Here is a 22,031-nt window from a genome sequence, read left to right as displayed (position 1 = left end):
CCGGGCCCTTAACTACTGTGCCACCAGGCCCCAGGCCCTCTTTATTAACTATAGGTTATATATTATTCAAATTTCCTTAGTTTCTACCTAATGTCCTCTTTCTGTTGTAGGATCCCATCTAGGATACCACATTACATTTAATAGCCATGCCTAGGTTTCTCTTGACTATGACAGTTACTCAGACTTTCCTTGTTTTTGATGATCTTGACAGTTTGCAGGAGTACTTGTCTAATATTTTGTAGACTGTTCCTCAGTTGGGATTTGTCTAATGTTTAGGGTTATGGGTTTTTGGAGGAAGTCCACAGAGGTGAAGTGCCATTCTCATCACATCGTATTAAGAGTACTTGCTATTAACATTACTTATCACTGTTGATGTTAGTCTTGATCATCTGGCTGAGGTAATGGTTGTCAAATTTCTTTTTCTCCTCTTTCCATACTGTACTCCTTGGAAGGAAGTGACTATGCACAGCCCATGCTTAAGGAGTAGGGAGTTATGCTCTACCTTCTTGAAGGCAGAGTATCTATAAAAATTATTTGGAATTCTTCTGCAGGAAGATTTGTCTGCATTCCCTTATTTATTTATTAAATTGTTTGTATCAGTATGGACTCATGAATATTTATTTTTGCCTTGAGTGACAATCCAGTACTACTTTAGTTTTACTCAGATTGTTTCAGCTTTCAGTTGGCTCCTATCTCTTTGAAATACCCCTGTCAATATGGGTAGTTTGGTTTTGTTTGTAATTCCTAATTTTCTGACATTACAAGAAACTCCAGAGTCATCTTTTACATTTCCTGCTCTAGTCCTAGAATCAGCCATTTTTCCAAGGACCCCTTGTCCTTCTGTCAGAGAGTGGTATTAGAACCCAAGATCTGGGTGCTAGATGTGCTCATTGCTTACTGGGATATCCCCTAAAGACTTTAATTAAACTTTATCTATGTTTGAAAGGAATGGAAATGCCTTATTTGAGGGAAGAATGTTTAGACTTGTTACTAATTTAAACTTCTCCCCTTTTTTTGCCCATCTCCTTTTTACTGTAGTTTTATTTTAATTTAGTACTAGATCTTAAAATATGTCAAATCTCTGCCATTACAGCAGTGTTCTGTAGCTATAATATATAGGGTTTTAAACCATTCAGAAATACTACCTTAGGAAACATGAGTGTGTGTTCTTGCTCTTTCCCTAAAGTAGAGGTGTCATGATAGAGTTTTTCACGTCATTGACTAAAACTCTGCAAGAGAAGTTAATAGTTACTACTTCCTAGGGAAGTAAGGTCTTTTGGGTGTGTGAATCAAATTCTGACTGTACTCTAAAAGAATAACCACTTGTTTTATAGTACGTGTTTTTTTCCTTTTTCTCTCTCTCTCCCGTCTTTCCTGCCTATTGAGTTTGTGATTTAGTTAAACCAAGCCACAAAAACATAGCTAAGATATTACTATCACTGGGAAACGTGTAGAGTCCATGATTATTTAAGTAGTCCTAGTGCAGGGGTCTTTTACTTAAACCCCTACAACATCCCACAGGTAAAGTGGGTAAGTGAAGCTGGCCAGGAACAAGAGAATATGCTACATACATTGTGTGAGTGGGTATTTATAGAAAGTTGTCACTTCTCAGCTCCAGTATATTATTGCTAAGTGGGAATGCATGCTTGGTTTTTGATCTTCTGATTTTTTAAAAGAAGCTGTAAATCTGTATTTTCATGCAAAAATTCCTGATTCTGCAAATGATGGCACAGTTTTTCAAAACACTTTGCAGGCCACTGCATCGAGAACCCTTTTTTTAACCCAGGCTTGCCACTTTGTGACCTGTGAACTAGTGCTTTTCTTTCTTGTAGGTTCAGCGAGGACTTGCCCTGAGAAAGGAACATTGGGCTGTGGGGAGTTGAGAGACCTTGGTTCTGACTGTAGATTTGCCACTAATCAACTGAATGCCTTTGGGCAAGGGGAAAACGAGATAATGGGAGTAAATGAGATAATTTAAGATTTTCCCTTATTCTTTTTTAAATAATATTTTATTGTGTTTTTGGTGAAAGTTTATACAGATTAGATTTCCCCTTATTCTTCATTATATTTTTATACGTGTGTTTCGTTTGAGCTGTGAAACAAAGACCATTTATGACTCAAGGACATCAGGAAAGTCTTGATTCTCTTAAGTCTAAGTGCTTTAGCAACAGAAGAGACTGTTATGTTTTCCCCAGATGTAGCTTCTTCTAGGCTACGGATAATTCTCCCTTGCTTTCCTGAACTCTTGGCATACTTGCTACCTCCAGTTGGTATCTGGTAGATGTGCGCATATTTATGGGTGATACCTTTTTATCTGTTTTTATGTTTCTGTTTCTTCAAGTAAATGGTGAATTGATTCTAATGTGATGAAAGCTGTGGTAGTGCTGATAAGTGGGTTTTTCTTTGGGAGTAGTGGTGGTGATAGGGGGAACAGTAAACCTGATAATGGACAGTTTTTCTTAGTTATGAAGAACATATTCTTTACAGTTTGATTTGTTTCATTGTTTTTCACTTGAGCTAATCAGTTGGTGGCAGTTCATGGGAGTAATGATGCTTTTGGTTTTCATTGCTTAAAATGACGGTCACTAACTGTGTAAGATCACAGGATAACTTATGCTAATTAACAACAAAACTGAAATTTGAAAAACTGTGTTCTGGAGTTCAGTCTACAGAGATAAGACCATTACCTCTTCCTTTGACTTCAGACTACTTTTTATAAAGAAGGTGGTTTTACAGGAAGGTTAAGATTCTAGAAAAATCTTAAAGACAAGGGAAATATAATTTTCATATACTCTAAGAATACAAGTTAATGATTCACTTGACTGACATGCTTTAGTTTGGCTATAGAACTTTTATAAAAATATATTCATTTGTTGTCTTTGGAATAAAATGTCTTGATTTAAGGTGATTTGGTAAGAAGCATACATCTATCCTTAGGGATAGGATAAATTCCTGTTTTGTATAGATTGCCAAAGTTTTTAGAGAAATTACTGTGTTTGATTGGGTTTTTAAAAAGCTATTATATTTGATTGGGATGTAATATGAGCATTCATGATGTAATCTCTCATGAGAATGTCTATTTACAAGTAATTTAAGCCTCTCTCAGCCTGACAAAGCAGACTTAATCTCAAGCCTTTAATTAAATGGAAGTCTAAACTGATGGCATAATATAAAACAGGATTTACATTTACACAGTAACTGCAGCAATTTTGGCCAAAACACTTGACCAAATGGTCACTAATTCTTACCCAATATTTCATTACCTGAAATTATGTAGTTTCTTTGTATATAACACATAGCTGTAAATACTTAAGAGAGTACGTGAAAGGGTTCTCTCTTCAGATATATAGACTTTCTGCTTCTTAGCTCTAATAACAACAGCTCAGAAGTATATTGTTTTTTCTTCTAAAAAAATGTGTCGGTAACCTGCTGCTGTGGAGTTGATTCTGAATCATAGCAACCCTATAGGACACAGTAGAACTGCTCCATAGGGTTTCCAGGGAGCAGCTAGCTGGTGGATTTGAACTGTCAACCTTTTGGTTAGCAGCCAAATGCTTAATCACTGTGCTGCCAGGGCCGTATGTTAGTACTCTTTTGAGCTTAATGCTTAGCAGTTAGTATTAGTTAAACCATATGAAATTGCAGTTTTTGTGCATCAAAAATGGTAAAATATCAACAATTTCATATGGTTTCCAAAAACCAAATCAACTGCTGTCGAGTCGTTTCCGATGCATAATGACCCTGTAGGATAGAGTAGAACTGCCCCATAGGGTTTCCAAGGCTGTAATCTTTACGGAAACAGACTGTCACATCTTTCTTTTGCCGAGCGGCTGGTGGGTTCAAACTGCTGACCTTTTGGTTAGCGGCCGAGCGCTTAACCACAGCACCACCAGGGCTCCTCATATGGTTTAGCCTTATAAATACTCAGTAAATTTTGTTAACCTAAATGGAGTCAAATCATAGAGTGATAGACTTAAAAAGGACTTTGAGGATAATTCTTTTCTTTTTACAAACACTTGCTCAAGATCTTATGGTAGAGCTAGAAGGAGAACCCAAGTGATCTGCCAACAATAGATTATTTTAAATCTGACTTGAGTTATTGTTAAAAACTTGGTGTTTTTTTCCCCCCTTCTCCTGTAAGAATAAAGGCATAATCGAAAACTGTGTATTTGACCACAGGCCTAATGCCCATAGTACTCTTCATAGAAATAATCACAAGCACCATCTTCATATAATATACTTGCATAGTATAATGCTTTTAAAATACTCTGTAGAAAGAGAGGGTAATAATATATATAAAGGTTTGTAATTTGTTAATCTATCAGAGTATAGGAAGTTTTTAATAGTTCCAGCCGTATTTTACTGATGCAGGTCAGAATGTGAGAGCTAGTATAAATCATGGTATTTGGGATAGATGACTCAGAGATTTTCATAAGTATCTCTGGAGAAATTTAAGGTCCCTTGTGTTTATGTGAGAAAATGATCTAGCGTTATCTATTTTGTTGTCTTTTTATGGTCTTGTAACAAATGTCAGGATGGTAACTTTTACTTCTAAATGTAGCATGGAAATCTTTTGTTGTGTAAAAGTCCCTGAACAGAAACTCAGGAGACCAAGTTCTCCCACCAGCTAGTTGTATGAATTTTGGAAAATCTGTTCCTCAGTCTTCTTATTTGTAAAATAAGCATGTTAGATATGTAGGATGCCTGTATTAGGGTAATTAAAGCTCTGATTTCTTGCTCTTACCATAGTCTGGGTGTTTGATCTGTGGCCTTCATGGGATGATTGAAGAAATCGACTTGTCAGCAGTGGGTTTGGTTTTGGTATATGGTATCTCAGGCTGAATTCTTTGTATTTAGTTGGTTGATAGCAAAGAGTGCCAGCAAGGAGGATCTCATAAAATGTTTTGTAGTGAAGCATATCACTTCAGCTCACTTTCCAGTGACTAGAACCCAGGCATATAGTCTCAACATCTAACTGCAAGGGAGGTAGGAAATGTTGCTGAGCACATAGGAAGAAGAAATATTTGTGAGCGTCAAGCTAGTCTCTGCCATAGTCCTCTTCAGTTTGTATGTTCTTTAATTCTATATTCACCAACAAAATCTTTTTTTTTTGCGTGTTGCGTTTTGTGTCTTTGATTACTCAGAATTTACTTCCAAATTTCTTGGAAGAATTTTAGTTTGTTAGTTAAGGCAGTACTTTGTTGCTTGCTATATATGTAGGAGTGTTTCTCCCCCAAGATGATTATATCGTGTTATTTTCATTTGTGGTTTAAATTTCTCTTTTATCTCATTTTGCCTTATTTATTTTTGAACGATTAAAAATGCATCTACTGTAGAAATCTCCCAGTGGTTGTACAAGAAATACAATAGAATATTGAAAACAGCCAACATCAGGGCCACAAAGTCATCATCCGCCCATGTTCCGTCTGTCAGCCCACTAGCAGAAGGGAGAACAGACAAACCTTATACTGTCTTTTAAAGGTCAGCACATGTAGACTTTTAGACCAGTAGAGATGCACGTTCCAGCGAGGAGGCAATGTTCTTTTTGTCACATGCCCACTTAAGATTAAACTTGGAGAGTCAGCAAAAGCCTTTCAGTTGATTTCATCTGCTGTCTGAGAGCTATCTCTGTCCTCCTTTCTCTGTCCTCCTCCCCTCTTTTTTCTTTTTCTGTGATACATTTTGTGTACCCTTTTAAATGTAAGTACAAAAACACATCCTACCAATGTGGATCTGTCGTATGGCGGTGAATCTAATGCGAATGTTCTGAACGTCAGGATTAAATGTATTCTTTTCTTAAAATATATAATTAGCTAAAAATGATGCCAAAGTTCAGTTTGCATTGTATTTGGATTAATACTTTCTTGTATAGTTCTCCCTCCAGTACCCACCACTCCTCCATTTTTAATTGCCTTTTTTTTTCCTTGTTGGTAGGAAAAACATGTCTTCTGCAGCGCGTCTCCGAAGTCAGCTTTTTAATCATACTATTCGCTGAAAGGTTAATTTTTTAAATATAATTTTATTGTGCTTTAGGGGAAAGTTTATAGTGTAAGTTAGTTTCTCATTCAAAAATTTATACACAAATTGTTTTGTGACATTGATTGCAATCCCCGCAGTGTGACGGCACTCTCCCCCTTTCCACCCCGGTTCCCTGTGTCCATTTGTCCAGTTTTCCTGTCCCTTCTTGCCTTCTCGTCTTGCTTTTGGGCAGGTGTTGCCCATTTGGTCTTGTATATTTAATTGAACTAAGAAGCACATTCCTCACGTGTGTTATTGTTTATTTTATAGACCTGTCTAATCTTTGAAAATGGGCTCAGGGAGTGGCTTCATTTCTGAGTTAGCAGGGTGTCCAGTGGCCATAGTCTTGGAGGTTCCTCCTGTCTCTGTCAGACCAGTAAGGTTGGTCTTTTTTGGTGAATTTGAATTTTGTTCTACATTTTTCTCCAGCTCTGTGCGAGACTCTCTATTGTGATCCTTGTCAGAGTGGTAGGTGGTGGTAGCCAGGCACCATTTAGTTCTTCTGGGTTCAGGCTGGTGGAAGCTGTGATCACGTGGTCCTTTAGTCCTTTGGACTGATATTTTTTTGGGTCTTTGGTTTTCTTCATTCTCCTTTGCCTCAGATGGGATGGAACCAATAGGTGTATCTTAGATGGCTGCCTGAAAGCTTTTAAGACCCCAGACGCTACTCACCAAAGTAGGATGTGGAACATTTTCTTTATGAACAATGTTATGCCAGTTGACCTAGATGTCCCCTGAGACTATGGACCTCAGCCCCAGCGGCTCGGTCCCTCAGGGTGTTTGGATGTGTCTAGGAAGCTTCTATGCCTTTGCCTTGTTCAGGTTGTGCTGACTTCTTCTATATTGTGTGTTGTCTTTCCCTTTTCCAGAGTTGATGCTTGTCTGCTATCTTTTAGTGATCCCCCCCCACACCATAAGCATCAAACATTGTTTTTTTCCTGCGTGTAAATCTTTTCTTGAGTTTTTATAATAGTGCTCTCATTCTATATTTGTCCTTTCGTGATTGACTTATTTCAGTCGGCATAATGCCCTCCAGATTCATCCATCTTGTGAGATATTTCCTGGATTTATCATTGTGCTTTATCTTTACGTAGTATACCATTGTGTGTATGTGCCATACTTTATCCATTCATGTGTTAATAGGCACTTAGGTTGTGTCCATCTTTCTGCTATTGTGAATAGTGCTGCAGTGAATGTGGATGTGCATATGTTTATTTGTGTGACAGCTCTTACTTCTCTAGGATATATTCCTAGGAGTGGGATTGCTGGATTGTATGGTATTTCTGTTTCTGACTTTTTAAGGAGGTGCCATATGTTTTCCATAGTGGTTGTACCATTTTACATTCCCACCAGCAGTGTGTAAGAGTTCTAGTCTCTCCGCGATTTCTACATTTGTTATTTTCTGTTTTTTTTTTTTTTTTTTTTAATTAGTGCCAGTATTGTCAGAGTGAGATGGTATCTCTTTGTAGTTTTGATTTGCATTTCTCTATGGCTGATGATCATGAGTATTTCTTCATGTGTCTGCTAGCTGCGTGAATGTCTCCTTTGGTGAAGTATCTGTTCATACCCTGTGCCCATTGTTTAATTGGATTATTTGTCTTTTTGTTGTTGAGGTGTTGAAGTATTTTGTAGTTTTTAGAGATTAGACCCTTGTCGGATATGTTGTAACCAAAAATTTTTTCCCAGTCTGTAGGTTCTCTTTTTATTCTTTTGGTAAGGTCTTTTGATGAGCATAAGTGTTTAATTTTTAGGAGCTCCCAGTTATCAAGTTTATCTTCCGGTTTTGTGCATTGTTAGTTATGGTTTGTAGTGTATTTATGCCATGTAGTAAGGCCCCTAGCATTGTCCGTATTTTTTCTTCCATGATCTTTATCATTTTAAGTTTTATATTTAAGTCTTTGATCCATTTTGAGTTAGTTTTTGTGTATGGTGTGAGGTGTGGATCCTGTGTCATTTTTCTTTTACAGATAGACATACAGTTATGCCAGCACTATTTGTTAAAGAGACTGTCTTTTCCTTATTTAATGGGCTTTGGCCCTTTGTCAAATACCAGCTGCCCATAGATGGATGAGTCTATGTCTGGGTTCTCAATTCTGTTCCCTTGGTCTGTGTTTCTGTTGTTGTACCAGTACCAGGCTGTTTTGACTACTGTGGCTGTATAGTAGGTTCTAAGATCAGGTAATGTGAGACCTCCCACTTTGTTCTTTTTCTTCACTAATACTGTTCTTTTGTAGTGTGTTTTTAAAACCTTCTTTAAGGTTTCTTTTTTAAGTTTTGTTGTGGAAATTTATTAATCATATGGAACAACTGGTAGGTTGAGTCTGCTCTGATTGGTTGGAGGCAAGTCGATAATTAATTGTACTGTACAAATACTTCACTGGAAAAAGTAGTTGATGCCTTAGATAAAGACATTGACCTGGATACAAGACTAAATGTTTGCACCTTTTTCTATTGTTTTAAAATTGATTTTACTTTTTGTTGTTGAGAATATACACAGCAGAACATACGCCCGTTCAGCAATTTCTACATATACATTTCAGTGACATTGATTACATTCTTTGAGTTGTGCAACCATTCTCATCCTTTTCCAAATTATTTCTCTGCCATTAACATAAACGCACTGTCCCCTAAGCTTTCTAGCTAACGTTTTGAGTTACTTTTGTCAGTTTGACCTCATATAGTCAGTTCTTAAAAGAGCACAATGCTCAAGGCTGACATTCTTTACTAGTTAAGCTAAATTATCATTTGGTTTTAAGAAGATTTCAGGGGATATTTTCTGTTTAAGGTTTAAAAATTATCTCAGGGCAATAGTTTCAGGGGTTCATTCAACCTTCATGGCTGCAGGAAGTCTGGATTCCATGAGAATTTGAAATTTTGGTCTGTATTTGCCTCCCATTGATCAGAATTCGTCTATAGAATCTTTGATCAAAACGTTCAGTAATGGTAGTCAGTTCTTCTGGTCTCATGATAAAGGAGGCAGTTGTTCATGGAGGCAATTAGCCACACATTCCATTTCCTCCTCCCATTCCTGACTCTCCTTCCTCTGTTGCTCCAGGCAAATAGAGACCAATTGTTGACCAATTATTAAGACCCCAGGCACTACGCTACAAACTGGGAAGAAGAACAGAAGCCTAAACAGGATATTAGGCCAGTTAACTGGAATGTCCCCTGAAACCATGTCCCTAAACCAAGGAACCAAATCCCACGAGGTATTTGGTTGTACATATGCAGCCTTAGCAGTTGCTCTTTTGTTGTTGTAAATGAATCTATCATTAGGAAGACAGTTCCATTTACAATAACATCTAAGAGAATAAAATACCTAGGAATAAATTTAACCAGTGATGTGAAAGGCTTATACAGTGGAAATTATAAAACTGTTGCTGAAAGAGATTAAAAAAAAAACAAACCAAACTCATTGCCGTCGAGTCGATTCTGACTCATAGCGACCCTATAGGACTGAGTAGAACTGCCTCATAGGGTTTCCAAGGAGCGCCTCGTGGATTCGAACTGCTGACCTTTTAGTTAGCAGGTGTAGCTCTTAACCACTACACCACCAGGGTTAAATAAATGGAAAGATGTTCTGTGTTCATGGAGTGGAAGACTTAATATTGTTTTAAGATGTCAACACTACCCAAAGCAATTCATAGAGTCAATGCAATTGCAATCAAATTGCCAACAGCCTTCTTTACAGAAATGGAAAAACCAATCCTCAACTTTATATGGAATGGCAAGAGGCCCTGAATAGCTAAAGCAGTGTTAAAGGAAAAGAACAAAGTAGGAGGACTTACATTTCCTGATTTTAAAACATATTATACAGCTATGGTAATTAAAACAGTCCGTTACTGGTATAATAATAGACACTTAGACCAGTGGAATAGAAATGAGAGTCCAGAATTGATTTTTGACAAGGGTGTTAAGTCCATTTGATGGGGGAACTAAGAGTCTCTTCAATAAATGGTGTTGGGAAAATTGGATTTCCACGTGCAGAAAAATGAAACAGGATTCATGCCTCACATGATGCACAAAAACAAGTGCAAAATGTTTTAAGGACATAAATATGAAAACTAAAACCACTGAAATTCTTTCAGGCTTTTATTTTTAACTTATTTATGATGGCTCATGAATGTAGATTGTATAATAACTTTTTTTTTTTGAAACTGGCTTTATAACAGTATAAATTCACTTCTAAAATAAACATTCTGTATGTCTTCTCCAATATATTATATAGTCCGTTAGCTGAAGCTTAATCCTTGGGTGGTACAAACAGTTAGTGAGCTTGGCTGCTAACTGAAAGGTTGGTGGTTCAAGTTCATCTTAGAGGTACCTTGGAAGATAGACCTAACAATTTACTTCTGCAAAATCAGCTGTTAGAAAACCCTGTGGAGCACAGTTCTACTCTTGACACACATGGGTTCATCATGAGTCAGAATTGACTCGATGGCAGGTGGTTTAACTGAAACTTGTATATTGAGTTGTTCAAACGTTGTGTATACTTACGGATTTTTGTCTACTTGATGTTTCACTTATTGAGGTATATTTTGATCTCTCTCTATGATGGTGGACTCGCCTGTTTCTCCTTGTATTTCACTCAGCTTTATGTATTTTTAAATAGCTGTGTTGTTAGGTGTGTACACATTTAAATATTTGATATTGATAAAATCTTCTTGCTGAATTGAACTTTTTGTCATTTTATTTCTACTAATAGTTCTTTTGTTGTTGGTTTTCGTGTGTGTGTGTGTGTGTGTGTGTGTGTGTGTGTGTCCCTGGTGGTACAAATGGTTAACACACTTGGCTGCTAACCGAAAGATTGGAGGTTCTTGTCCACCCAGAGGTGCCTCAGTAGAAAAGCAGGGCAGTCTGCTTTCTAAAAAATCAGCCATTAAAAACCCTGTGAAGCTCAGTTCTGCTCTGACGCATATGGGGTCTCCATGAGTTGGAATCGACTAGACAACTGGTTTTGGTTTAATAGTGTTTTGCTTAGAGTAATTTTGTTTGATACTTATATACTTACAGCAGCCTAATATGGTTGATATCCTGTAGCAAATGTAGTAGATGGTGCCCTGTCTGGATCCCCTTTACCAGCCGTTGTACCCACCCCTCAACTGCTGTGAATGTTAGTTCCAAGGGCTGCAGCATATAGGAACCACTTCCCCAGAGATGCCTGAGAGTTGATATCCCTCCCCCTCATGCAGCCCTCAGCCAATGACTGCCTGATAAAGGTACAACATTGAACCCTGTTACTTCCCGGTGGGACTGACTTCATGGTGCAATTGTGCTTCAGAGCTTACTGTGGAATCTGATGAAGAGGTTTTACTTAAGTAAAACAGTTCTCAAAAGCTAAAAGCAGATCTAGATCAGGTGAATACTCTTCCTTTCTTTGACTCTCCACAGCACTGTTCTCTTAAAGTTACATAATACATTTATTATTCCTTGTCAGTGGTCAGTGACAGGTGAGCTGATACTATATTTAACATTTTTAATAATTATAAAACTTTTAATATTTATATGAGGTAATTAACATGGTACTGGTAGGTGATATCTTGAACTAATAATAACTATTTGTTTTCGTCAGGTTGCATCATGTTGATGTGCTTTTCTAAAAGCAGAGAGGGCTATTTTTATTGCCCTGCCTAATAATGATAAAATGACCAGCATGGAGAACTGCTCTGTATAGTTACTCCCTGTTAGCTTTCTTTTCATAATAGCAGACAACACAGTTACTCTGGCACAAGCTGTATTTGGAAGCTAGAAGAAATGAGGTGAATATTTTTAATTAATGATGACCCTTCCACCTTGCATCTGTTAAATATCTAGATAGGTATATAGATAGATGGACAGACAGACTGGTTAAGTCCAGAATCTTTAGGTCAGGAGACAGGCTGGAAATTCTGGCAGTATTGTGTCCCGAAATTGCTAGGTCAGGCAGTGGGAGGAGGTATTCTTTAAGGATGTCTTTTTATGGTTTTGAGGCAAAATTCCCTTGGGGAAACCTCAGTTTTTTTTCTTTTAAGGCCTTCAGCTGATTGGATGAGGCCCGCCCACATAATGGGGGATAATCTGCTTTACTTAAAGGTCAACTGATTTAAATGCAACCCCCCAAAAAAACAAAAAACAATTGCTATTGAGTCTGACTCATGGTGACCCCATGTGTGTCAGAGTAGAACCGTGTTCCACAGGGTTTTCATTGGCTGGTTTTTCAAAAGTAGATTGCCAGGCCTTTCTTCCAAGACACCTTTGGGTGGACTCATGTGCTCTACCCTTTGCATCACCCAGGAACTCCTGATTTAAATACTAATCACATGTAAATACCTTCATAGCAACATCTAGACTAATGTTTGACCAAATGGGCACCGTAGCTTAGGCAAGTAGACACATAAAATTAACCATCACAAGGTGTAAGCAAATTCTGAATATTTTTTTATTCTAATTAGAGGGAGGAAGGATAAATAGGATGAATAACAACAACAACAAAAAAACTTGTCGCAGTCGAGTTGATTCCGACTCGTAGTGACCCTATAGAGTAGAACTGCCCCAGAGGATTTCCAAGGAGCAGCTGGTGGATTCGGACTGCCAACCTTTTGGTTAGCAGCCGAACGCTTAACCACTGGCGCCACCAGGGCTCCAATAGGATGAATAGTAAGTTTAAAAAAATACTTTGTCTTTAAATTTTTTTAGGCTGGTTGGTTATTATTCAGAATCTTCTATAGATTCACTTTTAAAAATATGTATTGAGATATAATTCAAGATTCACTCTTAAGAACGATTGTATCAGAAATTCAAGTGCTGTGTCACTGTCATCTTTTTTTTTTTTTGGCCCACATGAGGAGTTCTGTTAGGACCAGACTTCAGCAGACATCATGCTATCTGTATCACATGGCTAACAGTGGGAGGTATCTAGTGTAGTTTATTCTTCCTGTAGAAATAGATTTAAATTCATTTGCGCGGGCAGGCAGGCAGGCAGGCAGGTGCCTGCTTACAGATCCAAAATGCATTCACTCAGGACTGAACACAGGTTACCTGGATAGTTTCTGTAAGTAAGCTAGGCTTTCAGCCTTGTTTGGCAAGTTTTATGTATGTGAATATGTGTGTGCATGTGTATGCAGTGTTTTTATGTTTAGAGTACAGTACTCCTTCCAATCGCAGTGGGGAAAGGAACTCGTTGCTTTGAGGACTATTCAGAAGTAAAATGTAACTTTTAACCTGTATCAGTGTGATCTTTCATGTAAGAATGTAGCTGGATGACTGTGTCAGCTAGTTTAGTAATCAAAGGCTCTCTCCTGTGCTAATCCTATGATGAACAGGACAGATGGTGGTTATGAACAGAACCCTGCCAGCCCGGAAATTCCATCAGTTCATAATAGTACAACTGTTGTCCTTGAAGTATGTAGGGAGGCACCTGGGGGTGGAAGGTTAATACATTACAGAGGTATGGAGTTTATTGCTCAGGATAGTCAAGATCTTGCTGAATTGTTTGCTGCCATTTGCCAGTCTGGTACTAGGGAGGAGCAGAGAAAATTCAGATTCGCCCCTGGAATCATATGAGCCTGTGAACTGTATAAGATGTTAGCTGATTTCCCTAGAGGTCCTTAATAAAGATTTGGTTTTATTTTCAGATGAACTACTATTTTGATTGAAAGTATAAATCACGTTTTCCTGGGTCGCTAGGAGTTGGAATAGACTCAAAGGCAATGGGTTCGGTTTTGGTTTTGGTTAAATAAATTAAAAACAGAACACTGCCGCCAGACAGATAAGGTTAACTTGATTCTAGTAGGCCTCTGATTCATTAAAAACAAATCTGAAGAATTAAGTCACCACTTAGTAACTGAAAGCTTGCTAGGCAAACCCTAAAAATCTGATGTTGAATATGAAATCTTTTATGATGCAGGCTATGCTCCTAACCATGTCTGATTATAAAGGGCCCCTGGGACTGGCTAGGATTCTGGGTTCCTTCCAAGCCTGAGGAACAAGCACTGTGTGTTGGCCACAGCACTCTCACTAATATCCTGGGATTGCAGTTTAGTGTTGGCTTCAGAGTTGTGAAATTTAAGTCAGTCATGTGCAAAAAAAATCAGTATAGAAGAAAACATTAGCCCAGATATCTTTATAGTTCTGTGTCTTGCCCTTAACTAACCTCCCCTCCCAAAAAAAGACAGAATACCAATCACAGCGAAAATTTAAATGAGCATTACAAGCAGTGTCCTACCTTAAGAATTATTATTAAGAATTTATTAAATATGTTGTCTGAAGCTCAGAATGCATTTTCCTCAGAAAAACAAGGTTATAATTTATTTTGTTTCTAGACTAGTGCAGGTCACTGAGTAGGGAACATTTTGAAAGATGTCAAGCTTGCCTTTGCATTGTATCACCTCCCTTTCTCTTATCTGCTTTGTTCTGTAAAATGTTGCATGTTATGAAATTATTTTTCTCCCTTCTTACACCAAAACCAAAACCTCAAACACTTTCAGTGAAACCTTTCTCTGGGATTAAGAGGAAAGTGTTGATAAGAACTAAATTCACAATAAACATTCCCTAGGTGGTGCAAACGGTTAACCCACTTGGCTACTAACCAGAAGATTGGCAGTTTGAATCCATTCAGAGGTGTCTTTATAGAAAAGCCTGGTGATCTGCTTCCATAAAATTATAGCCATAGAAAACTCTATGGAGCTCAGTTCTACTCTGACACACATGGGGCTGCCGTGAGTCAGAATCGTCTTGATGGCAACTGGTTTGGTTTTGGGTAGATTCACACTAAGATGTGAATGTTGGTCCTTCCAGGGATTGGCCCCTTACCCCCTTTTAAGTTGTGAAATAGAATTGTATACATTTTAAAAGAGAATACTGATTACCATAAATGTATCTTGGTAGAAGTTTTGATAATGTGATAGAGTGAAATGAAAATATCAGAGCAGTTAGGAAAGGTGAATATGGTGATTAGAGTAAGGCTTCTGTGCTTGCTTTTCATGAGTTTTCTTCTACTACTTTAGCTCCAGAGCAGCACCTTTCAGGTGGTAGATTGGGGAAGACAGAGGTGGCAGCAGGCCATTTGTGAACTAGATTGCCAGTTCCTTATCAGACAGAATGAGCACAGACCCCAAGTGCATGGCTGTTGATAAGACTGACCTAAAATTTTCAGGAGGGCTCCCTGGAGCTTAAAAAATTGCCACAAACTTTTGTGTATTTAAGTTAGAAATGAACGCTATTTAATCTATAAATCTGTTGCCATCAAGTTGATTCCGACTCATAGCGACCCTATAGGACAGAGTAGAACTGCCTCATAGGGCTTCCAAGGAGCAGCTGGTGGATTCGAACCACTGACCTTTTGGTTAACAGCTGTTCTTAACCACTGCGCCACCAGGCTCCATTTAATCTGTACAGACCTGGAAAATATTTTTAGTTCAGTAATTAATTCCAGAGTTTACGAATTATCTAAAGTAAACCATACAACACAAAAGGTGCTGTGACCTCATCATGTATTTTTATTACTATTTATGAGCACATAGCTGTTAATACTAAGAGGGTAATCAAGAAACCAGGATTCTGTTCTATACTTTATCATCATGTCATGTTGTTTCCACTTGCCTTAGTTTACCTGTTTTCAAAACCCTCTCACTGGATAGTTCCCCTTTAGGCATGTGGTCTGAATGAAAGATCAGATGTCCAAAGTGCTGTACTTGAAACTGTGTGTTCTCCTGGTGCCTGGTTAGATAATATGGGGCTTATTTTCTGGCTGAGTGGTGTCAAGTCTCCTTTGATGTTAGCCAGAACTGGGTGGAGTTTCTTAAGCTCCAGTCAGATTTGCTCAAGCAGGGCAGTGGGCACTGGTTAGTTTGTTTTCAGTCTCTCTTTTTGCCAGAAAGATTTCCCTTTTATTCAGCCTGAACCCAGTTATAATTGAGAGCTCTTGATAAATAAAGTAACAATCATACGTATTCACATTAAGAGCCTGTATGAAGTTTATTTGTTGTTGACTGAAGTGATGAAACAGAATTCTAAGTAGTTTATAGGGCAATCAATCTCAGGAATCATTTAACATACCACTCTCATTTTACAGGTTAGGAAACTCAGCTATGGAAGGTGACTTACTCGAGGCCACAGTGACAGTCATATCAAACCAGTGCTTCAGTGATACAAGGGAACTTCTGTATCCAGCTGTTTTCTCTTGTCTCCAATACCTTCTAGAAAGGAGCATACTTAAAGTTGACTTTATTGTCTGTAGGGACAGAAGAGGAATAGTATAAACAATCAATGAGAGATAATTAAAAAAAGAAAAGGTTGATTCTTCTCATTCACAAGGGTACATTTTCCGATACTTCTGAATGTCCATATTTGAAAATACCACTATGTCATATCCGTTCATGTATAAAATACATAACTAAACATTTTAAGGAATAACTGAATGTTAAATGATCTTAAATGATTCTGTAAGCTTTGGATGAAATTCACATGTGAATTTATTAAAATCAATTCTGCAACACTTGCAGAACCAGTTTAACAAATTATTCTGAAGAGCACTGACGGAGTTTATTGTAATTGTACATGTTTCGAATACAGTAACTGTAAAATTGTGTAATCTTCTTTTTATTTTATTGAAAATTGGGGCTTTCTGGCTTTCACTTCCAACACAGCACTAACATTTCCTTTATAGGGTAGTTTTCCACAAGTAGAGTTTGTGTATATGTATGTGTTTTAATCATACTTCTGTTTATGTGTGGTAACAAGTAAATAGCCAAACTGTGTTGAGATGCAGATGCTGGGTGTTGGCTAGATGCACTCATAGCCAAGGGACTTCCCACTTTCCAGCATGGTATCATTTGCAAACTATTTGTGCCTCTTTGAAATGTTTACAATGTATAATAATTTGTTCTTTGAAATCACTAGTTATGGTCAAAACTGTGAATATTAAATCTGTGAGTAATGTTTTGCTTTACATATTGTATAATTTTCGTTAAGTTTTATCTTCTTAGGCTGAAGTATACAGTATATTCATGAATAGTAATACCGTTCATATTCATGAAGTACATGTCAGCCTAGGAAATGGTTTATGAGAGTGTGGGGGTCAGAGGAAAGATTATAATGGATAGAAAGCTGCCCTTTGAGAATCTCTACTCAGATAAATGAGGCACAAAATGTTTTGGTAGTTTTATTTGTCTCTGTTTTACCTAAATTAGGAAGATGTTTGAGTAGAATTGTATTAAATAAGTGTTATAATTACATATTTCTGGGAAAAAAGTAACCTTACCGAGCTCTTATTGTATGTAGTTAAGGACAGCACAGATGTCCTTTCAAATTCCTTTTGATGGTGAAACTGTTTAATTATCGATTATTGTTTCTGGAGCCCTGGTGGTGCACTGGTTAAGAGCTTGGCTGCTAACCAAAAGGTCAGCAGTTCAAATCCACCAGCTGCTCCTTGGAAACCCTATGGGGCAGTTTTACTCTGTCCTATAGAGTCACTATGAGTTGGAATCAACTCAACGGCAATGAGTTTTATTGTTTTTTGTTCATAATTTCTCTCAAAGGCTCTCTGATAATAATAGTTATCACAGATGGTAGGAAAAGGGCAAATGTTTTTCATGGTACCTTTGATATTAGAATTTGTCAGACTTTAAAAAAGTTCTTTAATGAGTTGTTTTTTGAGAATTTTCCTTGGCAGGGTTTATAGTCACAGTAATACTTTAAATGAAAAGATACAGCATAAAACAGGGCTTCCCATCCACATTCTTGTATTGCAAATGGGTTACAGGTATGTCACTAAGTAGTAATGGTTTCGATAGGAATTGATTTAAAACCACTTTTTAAAAACTATTTAAATATTTATAAAAGTTGTAACTTAACATCTGGACTCATCTGACTTCAGGAAGAAGGATGAGAATCAAGATCAGCATAAATCTCTCCAACTTTTTCATCATTTCTGACACCAGCCATTATCCCTGTGGCACTCTCTACTTCTCTGCTGGGTTCAATAATTTATTGCAGTGGCCACACAGGACTCACAGACCATACTCACGGTTATGGGGTTTATTAGGGAAGCAACAGGCTACAACTCGTGATCAGGATCAACTTGGAAGTAACAGCATACAACTCAGGAGACCGGATACAGTTTGTCAGTCAGGACAGCTTCCAACCAAGACAGCTTTCAGCTTCTTCTAGGCCATGCCTGCAGGCAGGCCCTTCTCTTGGCCATGGCAGCCAGACTCCTCTTGACTTCTGCCCTGTTCAGGCAAGTGTTACAGCTCTTTACCTCTGCCAACAAGTCTGGAAGTGTGGAGGCATTCCGCTCTGCCGGCAAGCCTCCTGCCTGAAGGCAAGGCACTCAGCTCTCTCTTGCTTCATAGACTAGCAAGTCCACCACAGCTGTCCGCCAGTCTCATAGTTCTTGCCATTCGTACTGCTGTCTCCTTTTCTCTGCTGCTGGGCTCTGCTGTGGTAGCCTCTGTTTCTCACCATCTCATGTTGTCTCCAGTGTTAACAACTCTCTCTCTCCCGTGTCTAGGAGGTTCCCAGCACAGGGACCCTCAGTCAAAAGGACACACTCCACTTCAGGCTCTTCTTTTTTTTTTTTTGGTTTTAATGAAGAGAAGTTTATTTCCTCACAGTCAAAGTAGGTTAAAAGTCCAAATTTAGGGCATCAGCACCAGGGGAAGGCTTTTTCCTCTCTGTCGGCCTTCTTCTCTTCAGTGTTCCCCCGGACTAGGAGCTTCTCTGTGCAGGGACCCTGGTCCAAAGGACGCACTCTGCTCCTGGCACTGCTTTCTCGATGGTATGAGGTCCCCCTGTCTCTCTGCTCACTTCTGTCTTTTATATCTCAAGAGATTGCCTCAGGACACAATCCAGTCTTGCCTTACTAACACAACTGCCACCCATCCTCCCTCATTAACATCATAGAGACAGGTTTACAACATACAGGAAAATCACACAGTACCAGGAATCATGGCCTAGCCAAACTGATACACACATTTTTTGGGGGACATAATTCAAACCATGACATTCCACCCTTTGGCCCCCCAAAAATCACATCCTTACAACATGGAAAACGTATTCACCCCATCATATCATAGCAAAAGCCTTAACTCCAAGTCCAAAATCCAAAAATTCCTCTTCATCTCTGAAATCTAGAATACAAGTTATCTGATTCCAGAGGTACAATGGCAGAACAGGCACAAGCTAGACATTTCCATTACAACTGGGAGAAACTGGAGGGAAAGAAGGCATAACAGGCACCAAGCAAGTCAGCAGAACACATTACATTAGCCCTCAAGGCTTTGAAAATAATCTTCTGTTCTCTGAGACACTTTACACAATGGCCCTGCCCTCCAGACTCTAGGTATTGGCCACAGTCTCTGAATTCTGAGTGGAGGCCCATCAGCCCTGGGCTTCAGCTCTGCCTTCCAGGCCCACAGGGACAGCAACTCTGCTCCCTTGGCTTTAGGTGCACCATTCTCCGAGTCCATCTGAGTGGCGACTCCACCCTTAGAAGCACCAGAAGCCATTGCTCCACCCTTTGAAACCCCTGAGGTCATGGCCATACCTTTTGAGACTGAGGCAGCTCGGCTTCTTGTGTCGCTTGTCTCTTCAGCTTCTGCTTCCTGTGGCCTCTTGGCCCTCAGGCCTCATGCCTGCATCTGCCCCGCTGGGGCAAGTGTTCCAAAGCTCTTGTAGCTCCACCGATAAGTGCCCGGAGGCACCCCACTCCGCCAGAAAGCCTTGTGCACACAGACACTCAGCTCTCTTGCTCCGTGGGTCGTCACGCCTAGCTCCACCGATAAGTGCCCAGAGGCACCCCACTCTGCCAGGAAGCCTCCTGCACAACAGGCATTCAGCTCTCTCGCTCCGTGGGTCGGCTCCAGCGCCATCTCGCACTGGTCTCCTGGTTCTGCTGCTGTTGGTTTTCTGCTGCTGCCGCTTCTCTGCTGCTGTAGGTCCTCTGCTGCTGCTGGTCCTCTGTCACTGCCGCATGTCTATCCATTCACAGTTTTAAAACTGCTTCCAAATTTTAGGTATCTGTTAGAGCAGCACCCCACTCTCTTGGTACCAAATTCTGTTTTAGTTATCTAGTGCTGCTATAATAGAAATTCCACAAGTGGATGGTTTTAACAAAGAGAAGTTCATTTCCTCACAGTCAAAGTAGGCTAAAAGTCCAAATTCAGGGTGTCAGCTCCAGGGGAAGTCCTTCTGTGTCTGTCGGCCTTCTCATCAGTGTTCCCCCAGGCTAGGAGCTTCTCGGCACAGGGACCCCTGTCGAAAGGACGTGCTCTGCTCCTGGCACTGCTTTCTTGATAGTATGAGGTCCCCATTCAGGCTCTTCTTGATGGTAGTGAGATCCCCTCAACCTCTCTGGGATTGACCCTTAAATTCAGTTTCAAGGCATGGCCTTCCCAGCGAGACCATGAACTGACCAGTCCTCTTGGTAGACCACATCACTTAATTTGCATAGTAGGCCCACCAGTTCCCACAAGGTCACCTAATCCTATTGGATGGTCTTACATACCCTATTTGCATAGTAGACTAACCAATCCCTTGCAAGATTGTGGCCCCGCCAATCATTTTTGCAGAATTATAAACCCAAGGCCAGAAAGGCCATATGTAAGAGAAAGCCATCGCACGGCACAGTTAAAATTACATTAGCAGTGATACTTAGCCCCTCTTTAGGAGTCAAATTTTATTAAAATTAGTAGTGCAGCATTTGTGCTTGAAGCAAAAACCTCATTATATTTAAATACTATTAAAAAGTTTGATACAGTTTAGGAACCCATTAACATCATCACAGGAAATTTAAACATCACGTTTGTTTTAAGAAAAGGAATCAGAGGAAAAGCTCTTTCTACCATCGTCTTGTGTGAACATGGTTTCTCATCAGTGAGATCATCTGGAATTTGAAAAGATTTCACATTAAAAAGTCTTGATTAGGAATTATGGTAGCCATTTCAAATAGGAAAACGGACATAAAAAAAAATGTCGGGTTCATAGAAGCAGGCTCAAGTTTATCATTAAAAATTTTTTAAAGATTTTATTTGGAAGTCCATACAAATTCAGGACCTAATATCTTTCCAAATCTTGGTATTTTATTTTTTCTTACAGTTATATAGTGTAAAGAATGTGCAATGTTTTCACCAAGCCTTATGTAGATATTGACGACCCCCTACAGTAGTCCATATACTGGACAAATATTTTTTCTTTCTAGGCATTTGTCTGGAAGAAGTAGGACTTGCTTTTGGGCTCAGTTTTTCCCTCTGGACTTTGTTTTATGTAAACTGAGTTTACAATCTATGCTAGTCTCTCATTTATTATCTCAATTCGTACGCCCTGTACTACCATTCTCATATTTTTTGCAACATTGGAAAAACCTTTTAGGAGCTGAATTTGGAAATTTGGGGTGGGGTGATTTCTGATTTTTCAGTGTTCTGGAAGTATTTGCTTTGTGCATGTTTTGTAATGTGGTAGGTTAGTCCTATTCAGGAAACTAAACAGAAATAAGGATTGTAAAAGGTCTGTGTGTGACTTTTATATTTGTAGCACAGAAGGGTAGTGTAAGTTGGAGGAGAGGAGTATATGGGCGAAAGGAAATGAAGATAGAATGACTGTATTCCTTGCCTTGTGTTCCTTTTTCCCAAGTTCATTTGTTGGAGAGAGGTTGATCATTAAGTGGCTTGAATCATACTAAATTTTGACTTTTTAAAAATTTGAGCTGCAAAGAAGGGGGAAAGACTATGTATATTAGTTGAGATTCTTTGGTTGCAAGCAACAGAAATAGATTGACTAAATTAGGCAAAAGAAAGATTTATTGGAAGGTCACTCATTTAAGCTTGAGAAAGAAAACAACCAGGTGACTGAAAACAACCAGGTGACTGAACAGCTGCTGCTTGTAGGCCTTCCTTCCAGAAGCATTCCAACCTTTCCAGTGTTCCACCCATTTTCTTGCTATCTTCTGATTGGCCCAACTCTAGTCATGTACCTAACCCTATGGGGGTAGGTATTGGTGTGGGAGAGGGGGATAAGGAAGAATAAATTTCTAGGCA

General features: G+C 38.9%; 1 protein-coding gene across 5 annotated transcripts in view; it reads left to right on the top strand.

Annotated features, from left to right (window-relative positions):
* The window catches only part of LOC101340867 (microtubule-associated protein 4), a 223,759-nt gene that overhangs the window by 57,377 nt on the left and 144,351 nt on the right, over positions 1–22,031 (top strand). The window lies entirely within an intron of this gene.

Source organism: Trichechus manatus, unplaced genomic scaffold, assembly GCF_000243295.1.
Source record: "Trichechus manatus latirostris isolate Lorelei unplaced genomic scaffold, TriManLat1.0 scaffold00001, whole genome shotgun sequence".
Classification (NCBI taxonomy): Eukaryota; Metazoa; Chordata; class Mammalia; order Sirenia; family Trichechidae; genus Trichechus; species Trichechus manatus.
The sequence above is the reverse complement of the archived record's forward strand: the minus strand, read 5'-3'. Positions and strand labels throughout refer to the sequence as shown.